Below are 14192 nucleotides of genomic sequence, written 5' to 3'. Positions count from 1 at the left end.
GGTTTTACTTTCTTGGACCTATGTCTCCATTGTTTTTTATCTAATCTTCTATATTAGCACATGACACTCAGATGATATTGGAATAACAACTGCATTTCATAACACAATTTAAAGAGATGAAAATTTAGCCAAAAATAGAAACAAATACAACCCTCCCCTGCAAAACAAATGGGCCAATAGTCGCCTTTTTCAACCCGTTCTGATTACAAGAAGCATATTCAGATTACCCTATTATATTATTTTAAGCCCTAAACACTGCTCCCTCTGATTAATCCAAGCCAGTAGCAATCGTATCAATTAATCACAATTTATTGTTTAGTAAAATGTATATTTTAGAATATTTATCCTTTCCAGAAACTGTAAGGCTACTCCCTAGACACCTTTTGTTGTTTTTGAAAACACATATTTCAAAAACACATTTCCTTCCACAGTTCTGGCTTACTGCATAAAGCCATTTACTTTATATTTAATTTCTAAGGCTAACTGAATCTGAGGAGTGAGTCTTCCTGCATATAATGTCCTGTGAACATTATACAGTAGTGATATTCATTTTGTTCACAAGCTAGAACATGGGTTTGTGGGATATTGAGAAAATGAGATAATAGTAAGATTAATGGAAGGTTGGGCTTGTTTCATGATTCAAAGGCCTCTTTTGAGAATACATATCAAGCAAATTCCAGTTGCTGCCAAGTATATTTTTGCCCTGTTTTTCTTCTACAGTCATGCTACCTTTATTTTTTGTTGATGAGAGCAAGGAACACAAAGGAGAATTCCAATTATAGTTGTCTGTAAGTATCACAGGAATAAAAAGCTCTGTTTGCAAAAACAAAATCACAATCCTTATCAAAATATGTCACCATTGGGAAGATAAGACTTAAACGATGGTATAATTTAAGTTATTCATTTCTTTTTTTTGACTGACACAACTTTTAATTAGTACTGTTAACTTTGAGGGCTTAGTATCACTTGTATACTACTAAGCAAAAGGATTTCAAATATTTCTTACATACAAACACATGCAAAGAGAGAAAGAAAGCTTACTAAAATAATTATAAAAAAAATCATTGAGCCTATAGGTTTTCATCTGCACCCATCACATTCGGGGTGCTTTGAGAGGAAGGATATTCTCCTGGTTAGGGAAGTAGCTTAGAACTCAGGAAACCAAAGTTCAATTCCATGTTTTGCTGTGGACAACTATGCCATTTGGGTCCCCTGCTACCATAAATATGTCTGCTTTGTAACCAGAGGCTGTCTAGTAAAAATTCAAAGACAGTTATGGGAACAGGAGCTAGAACCCAACACTCTTCTTTCCTGGGGGAGTGCCCTCTTTACTGGACTTTTGAGTGAGCTATTATGCTATTCCTTCTTGCTTGCTTTCATGTAGGCTCATTCCCAGCAGCACGTGGGAATCTGGCTTCAGCTGCATGCTGCTCCGGATGGGACAGACCCGCCCAGGTCGGCCCCAGCCAGCAGAGGTGGCGGTGGAGCTGTGCGCCACTCGGTACTGACCAGCACAGGTAGGGGGAAAGTGCAGCTGAGCCCCTGCTGCTCTGGCTGGGCTCATCCTGTCCTTAGCGGCACATGGCTACTCCTCTTTCCACACACGCTGCGTTGGCAACGTCAAGCTGACGCAGCGCGTATGGGAACTTTGTCCCTTCCCCAGCCCTTCAGCAGCCATTAGGAAGCTGCTGAGGGGCTGGGGGTGGGACAAGGGGTGGGAACGAAAGTAAACAGTGCTTACTTTCGTTTCCTGTCACAGCACCGCGGGCCTCAGAAAATGCCTTGGTGGGCCGCATGTTGGACAAGGCTGCCTTAAGGCTGTTGTGCAAAAGGTGGGCACTACTAATGATTTTCAAGAGTAAACTGAAATAGGGTCAGAGTGATTTTCAAGAGTGAACAGGATACTGAACTTTATGCTGTAGTCAGTTAGGGCAGGGGTTTTCAACCGGGGCTATGCTTGCCGATCAGCCATGGGGGACTCCCTCCCGCTTGTTGACTGGCTCCTGGGATACTATTCCCCCTCACCCCCACTCATCTGACTGCCGTGGGACTCCTGCCTTGTCAACTGGCCACTGGGGGCACAATGACCGAAAAAGGTTGAAAACCCCTGAGTTAGGGCTTTGAGGTTCAGACAGAAATCTACACTATAAGTAATGATCCCGACACGATGAAAGAATACCGTTCAGAACTGAGTCAGACTTCTGAGCTCTGATGGGGAGAGGGATTTCATGCACACCCCTGGGCCTCATGTTCCTGTTGGCTTACTTTAGGCCAGGGATGGGCAAAATGGTGGATCTGGCCAGTGGCTGGACTCCATTTCCCAGCAGCTCCTGCCCACATGGCTGGGGTGGGTTTCCATGGAGACCCCAGCAGCAGCTGGCCGTGATAGTGCGAGGCTGGGGTTTCTGTGGAGACTGCCCCAGCAGCGCTGGCAGGGCACACATCAGGGTGCAGAGCTTCTCCGGAGCCAGGCTGGAATCTTGTGGTGGTGACAGCGTGGTACAGAGCCAGGGCAGAGCCGCGATCTACAGCCTGCATGCCCTGGGCAGGGTCGTGAAGGCAGTGGATCACGACTCTGCCGCAGCTCCTTGCAGTACTGACAGCCTGGTCTAGACTGGGGCAGAGCCACGATCTGCTGCTTGTCCCTGCCTGAGACATGCAGACTGCAGATCACGGCTCTGTCTTGGCTCTGGACCATGCTGTCACCACTGCAAGATCCCAGCCTGGATTCAGAGCAGCTCTCTTCTTTGCCACATGCCCTGGTCCTGGTTGGGGAGGGACTTTGAGGGCTATAGGCACCCTAAAATTCCCCGTAGCCACCCCTCACCCCTTCCACCTGTGCAGGGCAGTGCCACCGCTGCTGTCTGCCCTGCATAGGTGGCAGTAGCTGATCCTGCCCTGCTCCTGCCCACGGCACAGCTGCCCCTCAGCCCCCACACTAGGAAGAGGTTGGTGCTGCTGCTGCCTGGCAGCACTGCTGGGGCTGGTCTCCATGGAAACCACAGCTGGTGCTATCACAGCCTGGCTGCTGCTGGGATCTCCATGGAAACCAGCTCCAGGCATGTGTGCAGGGGCTGCTGGGAAATGGAGTTCGCTGCTGGCTGGATCCAGCCTGTGGGCCCAACTTTGCCTGCACCTGCTTTAGGCCTTGCTGAGTGACTAGTCAATCTGGATCAGTCATGGGAAGCATCCCATTCACTATTTAGGAAGTCAAGATGCCTCACGCCATCTAAATTTTAGGTGTTGCAATGCCTAAATTGAGGTACCCAGGAAGCTGCCTAAGATTTGGCCACCAGGAATGCTCTTGAACATGCCCTGTCTATTCACTCCCTCTTTCATGTTCCAAAACAAGAAATGTGGCAGTGAATCTGTTCCAGGGATGTTCCTGCCTGGTGCCAGAGACTTGAAGTCCTAAGAGCAATCTCCAGAGCAGGTTCATCAGCATATTTCTTTGTTTGGAGCATGCAAATAGGAATGTGTGGGTGGTGCATTCCTGCTGCAGACACAGGGCAGGCAATAGCTCCCTAGGTATAAAATGGGAGAAGCACCTAGTTCTGTGCCTGTATGAAACTATCTTGAAGATCATGGTGGAGATGTGATCTACTGGAGTAATATGCAATGCAGGGATCACAGATATCTAAAGATGATCTACCGTAAGGCTGGTCCAGCAACGTTTCATCTACCTTCCTATATTATGACATGGTTCTTGCCACCACCCCAAGCACAGAGCCCAGTCCTTCATATTAAGCTGCCATGCAAAAATTGCTCTGTGATTAGACTGGAAGAAAAGGGGTTGGAAATGGTACTGGAGAAAACTTCAGAGGAGGGAGAAGTCCTAGGAGTCTAAGACTGTGCCTAGAGTCTAGGACTGGACCATGTGTCTAGTGGGGCTAACGTGTCCTTTTTCCTGTGTCCATTTTTTGAAGACCTTTTTCAGAGATGGAATTGGAGAACAGCCTGGAGACAGAGTATTAAAGGAGATGGATCCTCTGCCAGACAAGCAGTGGTTTAATTGTGTGGTTATTATTAATTTATTATGAAGGGATAAGCTGGGTACACCCAAGGGTGTGCCCTATTCTCAATCAGATGGGACGGGTAGGCAGGAGGGAGTGCTGTGAGAGGGATGCCAGAATTTCGAGCAGACCCCTCTTTCTGCTATAGAGTTAGCCCAAGCCCAGAATTCTTAACTATATACAATTTACTGAATTAGCAACATATATATAAAAAAAAAAAAAAAACCTCTTTAAGATATAATTACAGATATAGATACAAATATACATATACAGGTCTGTTAGCTGGAGGAAGTCTGCCCTAGGGAGAGCATTCGGGTAAGTGCCCGTGCCTCAGGCCCAGAAGAGGGGTGGATCCCAGGACAGTCAATCTAGCAGGTTTATACCACAAGTGGGTTAGCTAATAAAGACATCCTTACAGAGCCCATTATACAGAATTAATACATCCAACTATTTATAACACCAACAATAACAATACATACCGAATAGGAAACATAACTAGACCAGATATTAGATGCACCCCATCTGGGTTTCAACGACTTGGTCCCTCAAATGGGATAGGGTCTTCTCCCCCTAGGCCCACTCCACCCAGGGTCCCTTGCTCAGGGGCACCTCCCCTGCTGGATCCGGGTTCCCAGTAACTCAGGGTCCTTCCTCTGGGGGCTGTCAGTCTGGCCTCTTGGTCCCCGCACTGTCTCAGGCCTCCTGGAGCTGTTGGCCTTGAGTTGAGTGTTCTTCCCTTTGGGCCCTGTGCCCTGTGTTGGGCACCCAGGGAGCTCCTATGGGAGCCGAGCCCTCACTGGCTTCAGTTCCCCAGCTTCATATTAGGGGTCTTTCCCTTTCCCAGGCCCTGCTCTGGGCACCAGGGCTCTTCCAGTATAATGCTGAGCCACACTGTAGGGCTCTGGTTATCCAGCCTAGAGCTGGGGCTAACATGAGCAGCCTTGAGCTACTTCTAGCACTGACTGTCCATGCTCCGACCTGTGCACCATGTGGGGCCTGAGCAGCCTCAATCTGCTCCCAGGGCTGGCTCTCCATGCGCTGACCCACGCACCATCAAGGCTTAGGTAGGACCCAGATGATGGTCTTTTTTGGAGCTCCTCTTCCCTTGCCGTCCCTCACTGCATCTGCCCAGCATGCTGGGCTTTTTATTTACACTTGAGGCCCCGCCCCCGAAGTCTGCCGGACTTGCAAAGCACAGTCTTCAATCAGGTCCAGGGGCTGCTTACATTCCCCTCCCTGCCCAAGTAGGAGTGGGGCAAGCCCCTCCCACTTGTTACCTGATTGGTGGAAATGTTCCATCAATCAGAAGGGTCCTTCTACAAGCTGGGCTTGCCAGGTAAAAGCAGCAAACCGGCCACAACGGGGAATGGTAACAAAAGTAGGAAGGCTTTCTGGTCAGTAAAAATTGACCACAGTGCTTAGTCTGGAAATCAGCTCAGCTCTCAGTAAGCCTTTGCATCTTAGCTCAGCATCCTGGTAATGTTATCCAGATATTCTCTACTCCCTACCAGTCCTCCCTCTTCTGGCAGGTGTTGCTTTGTGTTTTGCACAAGGGTTACCCAGTCTAGGTTCCCCAGCCTTATATAACATCGACACTTTTATTGGTAACTTGCCACCCTGCTTGCAGTAGCTACAGTAGAAGGGAAAAGGGGGAATTTCAAGTAGATTAGTCTGACCTCAATAGAGTACAAGGCCTGAGAACAAGTTTTGAAGGAAAAATAAGAGATATGGAGGTTAGTGGAAAACAGGATAAAAATGCAATGTGGATTTACAGAATGAAGCACGAAGGCTGCAGACTTGAACCCACGGCTTTAGCCTGACCAGTACAGCTACGTATCCCACCCTGCCATTGGATGAGGTCTGCCTAATGCCTCCAATGGTGCCTGAAACTCCTCTTTCTGATCCCTGAGTGGCTGGCTCCTATCTCCCAACTCTCACTTTCCCTCTATAAGAGCAGGGAGAAGAATAGGAAGTGACTTGGTAATAGGGCGTTTTCTGATTCTAGATGGCATGTTGCTAACTTGTTTGCCTCTGGACATCCTGGTTTTCTAGTTTGGCTTGCTCAGAGAGTTTGCTGTCCCCTGGCCTTCTGGCTTCCTCATTTGGCTTGCTTTTGAACTTTGCTCTTTTTTTTCCTCCCACTCTTTCCTCAGCCCGCTAAAATTGCTCCCTGATTGGCATCCCAGGTCTGGCTGCCTATGTTCTGGCACTAACAGGAAGATCATACCAGACTAACCCAATATTTTTTAATTAATTAACTGAATTTCTAGAAAAAGAAAATGAAGTGTATTCAATCTATATGGACTTCAGTGGCAAGTTATTAGTTAAACTAGAGAAGATGGTGGTTAGTAAGAGAACCGTGTGGTGGGTATAAAGGAGATGAAGCTGTCTTAAAAGGAGAGCAAAAGGAGCTGTTGGTTTGTAGGGAGGTTACTAGTGAAATATCTGTCTGGTCATAAATCTTATTTAATACTTTCACTAATGATGTAGGCACAAAAAGAGGAAGCCTGTTAATGACATCTGCTCATGACACAAAATTAGGAGGCATCATCATTACAGCATATAGAAGATAAATTGAATCAGAATATCAAACCAGAGGAACTGAATGATCTTGAATAGGATAATAAAAAATACCATGCTTACTCAAATATAAGACTATGATGAATGTAAGATGACTCAACAGCTAGATTCTACACACAGAAAATTTACAAACTTATTATAATTTTTCACATATGGAATCTTATTATTGGAGGTTCATCTTAAATTTGTCCTCCCTGCTACTGCAGGTGGTGGGGGTGACAGGTGATGAGGGGGTCAGTAATGGGGCAGGTGGTGGGGGACAGACAGTGGGGGAGCATGTGGTACAGGAGGTGGAGGGCAGTAATGGGGAAGGTGGTAGGGGGCAGGCAGTTAGAGGCAGGCAGCTTGCCCCATGATGCAACTTACTCGCGGTTCCTGATTCCCACTTCCTTTCTCTATGCCACCTGCAGCCTTAGGTCCCCACCCATCTTCGTCCCATCCTTCCTTCCCCTCCCCAAAGTCTCTTTCCCCCCTGCTTGCCCCTCAACCTTCCATCCCCATAACTTTGCTCTGCACTGGCAGACTTCATCTCTGCTGCAGCCTAGGGCATGGAGCACAGCTCTAGCCCACCCTGTAGCAGTGGTGTGTATCCAGCCCTGCTGTTCCTGTCTGGCCCCATAGCAGCAGTGACAGGGAGCCAGCACTGCTGTTATGGGGCTGGGAGCTGGAGCCAGAGCCACAGCAGTTGCCTGCCCTCCCCCATGCCCCCTTCCCCCCCTCCCCTTTTGCTCAGTTGTAAGGGGAGAGGCTTCTCCCCCCCATGTTAAATGGGGGAAACAAATCTCATCTTCTACCTGAGTAAATATGGTAGGGTGAAATTTAAAAGAATGGACAAAGTCATGCACTTAAAGACTACTTTCAAGAATTTCTGCTGTAACCTAGATGCTTGTCACTCAAAAGTGACAGAAAGAGAGAAAGGCTGAAGCAGGTTAATTGATCCCAGGGTTACTATGACCCACTAATGTGATGTGGTCCTGCAAAAGGCAAATGCAATCTGGTGAGGCATTTCCAGAAGAGAAAGGGAAGAATTAATATCATTGCACAAAGCCCTGGTGAGACCTCAGCTAGAATACTGTGTACCTTCCTGGTTAACCCATGTGCAAGAAACATGAACTCAAACCAGAGAAAGTCCACTGAGAGGCTCAGGGGAAAATGATTGGAAACTAAAAGAGTTTGGCTTGTTTAGCATAGCAAAATAAAGGCTGAGAGGTGATATGATTTGGTCCTGATAAATATGTCAAGAAGGTAAATGCCAAGGAAAGAAGAAAATTCTTAAGTTAAAGGACAGTGGGTATAAACTGGCCATGAATAAATTCAGGGTGGAAAATAGAAAGTTTCTAACCATCAAACAGTGAGATTCTGCAACAACCTCTCAGCAAGACTAGTGGTAGTGAAAACCTTAACTAATTTTAAGATGGAGCTTGATTGTTTGATGTGATAGCAAAAGACTGGTCTTGATGATGCAGGAGGTCTCTGAAGTTTTGTGTTCCTGCATCCCCCTCATCCCAAACCAGTTTCAATTTTTTAAATTATTTTTATTTTTTTTTAATTATTTCAAAATGTATTATTATGCTCTTCTTTAACTGTGGCTATTTTGATACAAGGAGTTACGGAAAAGTCCAGGGTGAGAAGATGAAGTAAAAACATAAAAGTACAAAATAGTTTTGGCACAGCATAAGGGGAGTGAAAATGGATGTACTTCATTTTCTTGGAAGGCACTTTGCCTTCAGGGGTGGCTAAGTGATTAATGCATATTGCCGGTGCTCCAAAGGTGTGAGTGCAAGCTTTGCTGTGGGTTTTCACTGACAGATTCCTTTTTTGATGCAATAATGAACATATACCTGGTCACTTGGGCTGGGGAATCAGATGTAGCCAGATGTGGTACTGGCTATATCACCCCACTGTATGTCTTAGCCAGGCTCACTTGCTTGCTGCTAGGCTCAGGCAACTCTGAACAGAGGCAGGGCTCTCAAGCAGTGTGGGTAAAGGGATAATAATTGTACGGGTTCTAACATTTTTCTAGGGATAGACAATCATTTGGAATAATACAAAACAGAAAGTGGGAAAGGATGTGGGAGGAGATGGTGCTTGCCATTCTCCTGGAGAATGATATGAGTAATAGGGGTAAGGACTAGTGTTGTTTGAATGAGTACTCACCATAACGATTACTCAGCAGCATCCCAAAGAACCACTTCCATCATTATCACTATCACCTGGCTGCAGATTCTTTAATGACACCACATGCTGTTACTGAAAAACTAACAAACTACAGTCAACCATGACCTGTAAAACCCTAACCTGCCACAGGTGAAGCAGTAGGACCACAGCAGCCAATGTCCTGCTGCTGCAAAGTTTGTTAACGCTCAAGAGATCTCAGAAAGAGTGCCATGGCTCCTGCTACACAGGAAGATGAAACCTCCACAGTCCATATCAATCTGACCATGGAGTAAAATGCATTTTTGGCTGTTGCAGAGCCATGCTTCAGGGGCAGCCGTAACACCCTGCTGGTGTTCACACAACTCCTGCCCCCACTCCAGCTCCTTGGAATACTCTCCCCATTCCTCACTTCTTCTTCATGGCAATGGGGCAGGGCACTGTTGGTGCCTTTAAGGGCTGAGCCAAGCTGCCAGAAGGTGCTTGGTTGCTGTAGCCATTTTAGATCCCTGGCTGCCTGTATAAACAGAGCAGTTTGCTGCTGGCAGGCCAGGCAGTATGCAATATCCTGGAAGTAAGGGCAGGAGCTATAGGGGATGGTTTGGAGACTCCTGGTCCTGGGCATGACCTAAAACTGCACCCTACCAGGAGTGGGTGGTCTGGTGGGGCTCCCAGTGACACGGAAGCCTCCAAGAAATGCCAGGCCAGCTACCACCCTGGTGAAAGGTGAGTAGGGGTGCCTTAACCCCAGCCCTCACCTTTGGGTGTGCTATTTGAACTATCTGATCCAGGGAAGGCCAGGTAATCTTCAGGAAGCGCCTGAGCCTGCTGGGGTGAGTGATCCTGTGGGGCCAGGCACGCTTCATGAAGCACCTGACTGGGGAATGGGGTACCCTGATCCCTGAGTGCAGGCAGGAGCCCACTGCAAAGGACACCCATATAGAGCGAAGAAGCTTGGGGTCCTGACTGACCTGAGATGGGGCCAGGGCTTATAGGAAAGTCAGAGATCCCATGGAAGGGGCCACAGCTAATGGGCGAAAGGGATGGTTGAGTTGACTGCCTGAGATGTCATCTGCGAGGCTTGGGCTGCGGTGTTGGGGTGGAATGGAGCCGCAGATAGCTCCCCCCGCAATATTGGGGTGTATAATGGGCAGCTTCCCACCTAATTAACACCTCAATTATGTTCCATCAAGGCATGACAGGAAAGACGGGTGGACAGCATGCCCAAAGGCAGGCGGGGAAACTAGCACTGCGGCTAGTCTGGGAGCCCCACTTTGCCACAGGCAGCCCTTCAGATATTTGAAGTCTTATCATGACCCCTCCTAAGCACCTCTTCTGCAAGCGGAATATGCTTGGTTCCTTTAGTCTCTCCTCATATGACTTGCCTTCCAAGCCTTTTATCATTTTTGTCATCTGTTTCTGGACCCTCTCTAACCTCTCCATGTCCATTTTAAAATGTGGAGCCAAAAACTACATGCAGTACTCCAGATGAGGCCTAACTAGTGCCAAGTAGAGAGGTACCATCACCTGCCATGTCTTTCACCTAATGCTTCTATGGATGTATCCCAAAACCTCATTTGTCTTTTGTGTGGCAGTATTACAGTGAAGACTTGTACTGTGTCTATGATCTACCAAGACTCCTGATCCTTCTCTGTAGTGCTGCCACTCAGCCAGATGTCACTCATTTTGTATTTGTATTTTTGGTTTTTCTTCCCAAGCTGTGGCACCTTACGTTTGTCAGCACTGAATTTCATCCTGTTGGCTCCAGCCCAGGTCTTCAACCTGTCGAGATCTTTCTGAATTGCAGTCCTACCCTCCAGCTTGTTTGCAGTCCTTCTCAGTTTTGTCTGAAAGCTTGCTTAGAAAACTTTATGTGCTAGCATCCAAATCGTTACTGAGCACAATGAACAGCACTGGGCCCAATACAGACCCCTATAGGACTCTACCCAAAACCTCCTGCCATTCTGACAAGGATCAATGTATAATTACTCTATAATTGCTTGTGGTTATCGAGCCAGTTGTCTATCCCCCCCAGTAGTAATTTTGTCTAGCCCACATTTCTCCAATTTTTTTATGAGATGGATCTAAATTCAGAAAAGATATGGAGGGGGACTTGATACTAAAAAAGTTGAGATTTAGCTGGTGCCACTAAAGGGCGGAGGGGGCAGGATCCCTCACTTCCTGTGCCCTGCTCTTTCCCAAATCTGCCCTTTTCCAACCCCTGGTCTGTACCACAAGGGGTGAACATGCATATAACAGTTAACAGCTGGACCACAGATAACATCTGGACTACAGCATAAACATACCCTAAATTGTTCCCATCACTGATTAGAGCCATTTTAACTTATTTCTAATTAGTATTTGATCTACCTGTTTTACCACTCTAAAGTGAATTTTGTTACATGCTTTGAGAATGACTGACTGTCATTTTGATTTTCTAACAGATAATTCATTAGTATAGTATGTTATTCTAACAGTATCTAAAAGGAAACGAGCCTCAAAAACAACTATAATTGGAATTGTTTTTACTATGTTTCTTGTGATTAATAGAAGAATAAAGCTAATATGGTCATAGAAGCAAAAGGAAGCTGCTTGTTCTACTTGTCTGACAGTGTAAACTTCAGGGATTCTCATTTCTGAGTATTTGCTCCTAATAACAAGATACATGACATTTTGGAATTAAAGTATCAAAGAGGAGTATAAATTACAACATAACTGAAGTGAATAATTATGCTGTGGAATGTAATCTTCAATTCTGAAACCTTCCAGATGCGTTCTGGCCAAAGTAAATGAAGAATCTCCTTTCAAGAGCCGTGGGACTTCAGTCATTGCTCTAGCTTTTAAGGTTTGTATTATATAAGTGCTGAATTTGTGAACTTGATCTTTGGCATAGACCTAGTACAGGCAGTCCTCAGACTTACGACACAATTGGTTCCTGAAAACCACATCTTAAGTCGAAAAGTAACTTGGAACTGATTTTCCCATAGGACATAATGTTATAAATGGGGGATTGGTTCCTGAGCCAAGGCCTGCTACCCTATTTTCACCAAAAATAACCCAGAATTTTGTACTCAATTATAGATGAGCTACATTAATGTATTTATATTGTAACTATCAATCATATTGACTTGGAAGGACTTCTTTGAGGAGACTTTGGTGGATGTTTTGAAGGGCTCTCGATTGGACTTTTTGAAGGGTTCTTGGCTGGAGTCTTCTCAGGAGTCTTGGCTGCAGGTTTTTTTTGGAGTCTCGTCTGCTTTCTTAAAGAAAGCGTTCAAGGAAGTTTGGACAGATGGTCTCCAGGGAGATGGGCGATGCAGCAAACTTGTTCTCTGGCGTGGCTTGGTGTCAGATCAAGTGTTGTAAAGTTGAACTGACGTCAGAAAGTTGAAACGGTGTCGATGTATAAACATTGTAAGTGCGAAACTTTTTAACTCAACATTGTAAGTCGAGGACTGCCTGTAAGTAGTGGCTTCCAAAGCAGTAAACTTATGGTGAGCACAATAAGTTTGGTTCCTTGATATCAGTTCAGGAAGCTATAAATGCTGAGCTATTGACATCCTGATATTAGCTAACCAGGTTAGCAGATTAAGGAGTATCAGAGGGATTCTTCTTCACATCAGAGCAAGTGTCCCCTTGAGCATTAAGCCAATTCACTTCTTGGATACCAGATCAGCCAGTTAGGCTGGATCCAGATGTGCAGGCAAACCTCTTTGTGGTGCCACAAACTGCACCTGTTGCATGTTAAACCGTGTGTGGCACTGCTAATTTGCAGTGCCTGGGATTTTCCAGTAGCAAAAAAACCCCAAAAAAACAACCTGAAGAAAAAAGTGGTGCAAAGCACACCAATTGCATGCACCAGGCAAACATGGAGATGGAGGGAGCAGACAGCACAGGACTGCCTGCTCCCATCTCTGCACTCTGCAGAGCTCCTGTACTGAGACACCCTGTGCCCCAGCCAGCTGCTCTCTGGCTGGCTGGGGTGCAGTGTGCCTTGACATGGGGGAGCAGGCAGCCCTGGGCTTACTGCTCTTCTGCCTCGAGGCACACTGTGCCCCAGCCTGCTGCTCCATAGGTGGTTGAGGCACCATGTGCTTCAGTACGAGGACTCCCGGTATGGGGAATTTGGTGTCTAAATACCACTGAGGTTAGGCCTCTAGATCCTGGAATCAGGTAGTAAGGACAACATGAACACTTATTGAAAAATCTTACGGTTAACCTTACGGTTTTGAGAAAAACCTTGAAAACATGAGGTGAATGCAAAAGGTATAGTGATGTTTGCCTGAGTTTACAGTTAGCCTGAAGTAAAAGATGCAGAAGTGAAATGCCTTGGCAGGATTATTTTATATCAGGAATTACATACAGTGTTAAAGCTTTCTAGCGAAGTCTGAACAGTGTTTGCCCAGCATGAAGTATACTTGTATAAGACAGGGCTATTTATCTTTCACAATTAGGAACATTATGTTCCCTCATAAATTTAAGATAAAAAATCAAATTTAGAAAAATTATGCTTGCAAGAGTCCTTAAAATCTGGGTAGTTGCAACAGTGTATTTTGATCATTTATACAATTAACTAATTGTGATTTCTTTCATTGAATAAGTGTTTTATATTAAAAATACCCAGAAGTGAGTGTGGTTGCCACCTGATGTCCAGGGGATTAGACAAATACTCCTATTACTTTAAGGGTGCTTTAAAATGCTGTGGACTCCAATGTCTAAATCAATTCCAGAAAAGCAATAGAAAACTCAATCTCAAGCATTCTAGATTTAATTGATATATGTTATGACTTTTATATCATTGAAAGAGTTTTGAAGTGGTAGTATTTGAACTATCTTATATCTTTCCTTTTTTTCAGTGCTGCAAGTTAAATAAGGTTATAGTGAATGGAAGACAAGAAAAGAATTCAAGCAAATATAAAAGGAAATACTTTCTTTTTAGGAAGCTTTTACAGTCACTCCATGAAATAATTTAATGGAAATGTAGATTTGTCATAAAAGTAATACGTTATTGGCAGAAATGATGCATTAAATCTGTTCATACCATGTGAATATTTTATTTTCTTTAGCTTTTCAGTATTGGTTCTCCCTTTTTCTGTAACTAACTGTAGAGGGAGGGAATCAATATAGAAGGTAAAAACATCTTTCTCTCTCCACAAGGTGGTACTGTGGTACTTGTTATAGAAGTCTTATTTCCTTTGAATTTAATTTATTTTTGTAACCCTTCTGCAAGGGTGTTTTTAGGATTGAGTCTCCCATCCTAGACCAAAATCTATCACATAAAACCAAACAAGATGGTTTCAGTCTTGCTAGCAAGTTTCTTATCATAATACTCTCTGGTCTTTATTCAGTGTCCTCTCTTTCCCTTACTCTTCACTTCTTTAAAATTGATTTTATTACAAAGACAAACGATCAGGCATTTCCAGTATTATTTTTTACCCCTTAACC

Source organism: Gavialis gangeticus, unplaced genomic scaffold (assembly GCF_001723915.1).
Source record: "Gavialis gangeticus isolate Ggan-Ray unplaced genomic scaffold, GavGan_comp1, whole genome shotgun sequence".
NCBI classification, from domain to species: domain Eukaryota; kingdom Metazoa; phylum Chordata; order Crocodylia; family Gavialidae; genus Gavialis; species Gavialis gangeticus.
The sequence above is the reverse complement of the archived record's forward strand: the minus strand, read 5'-3'. Positions refer to the sequence as shown.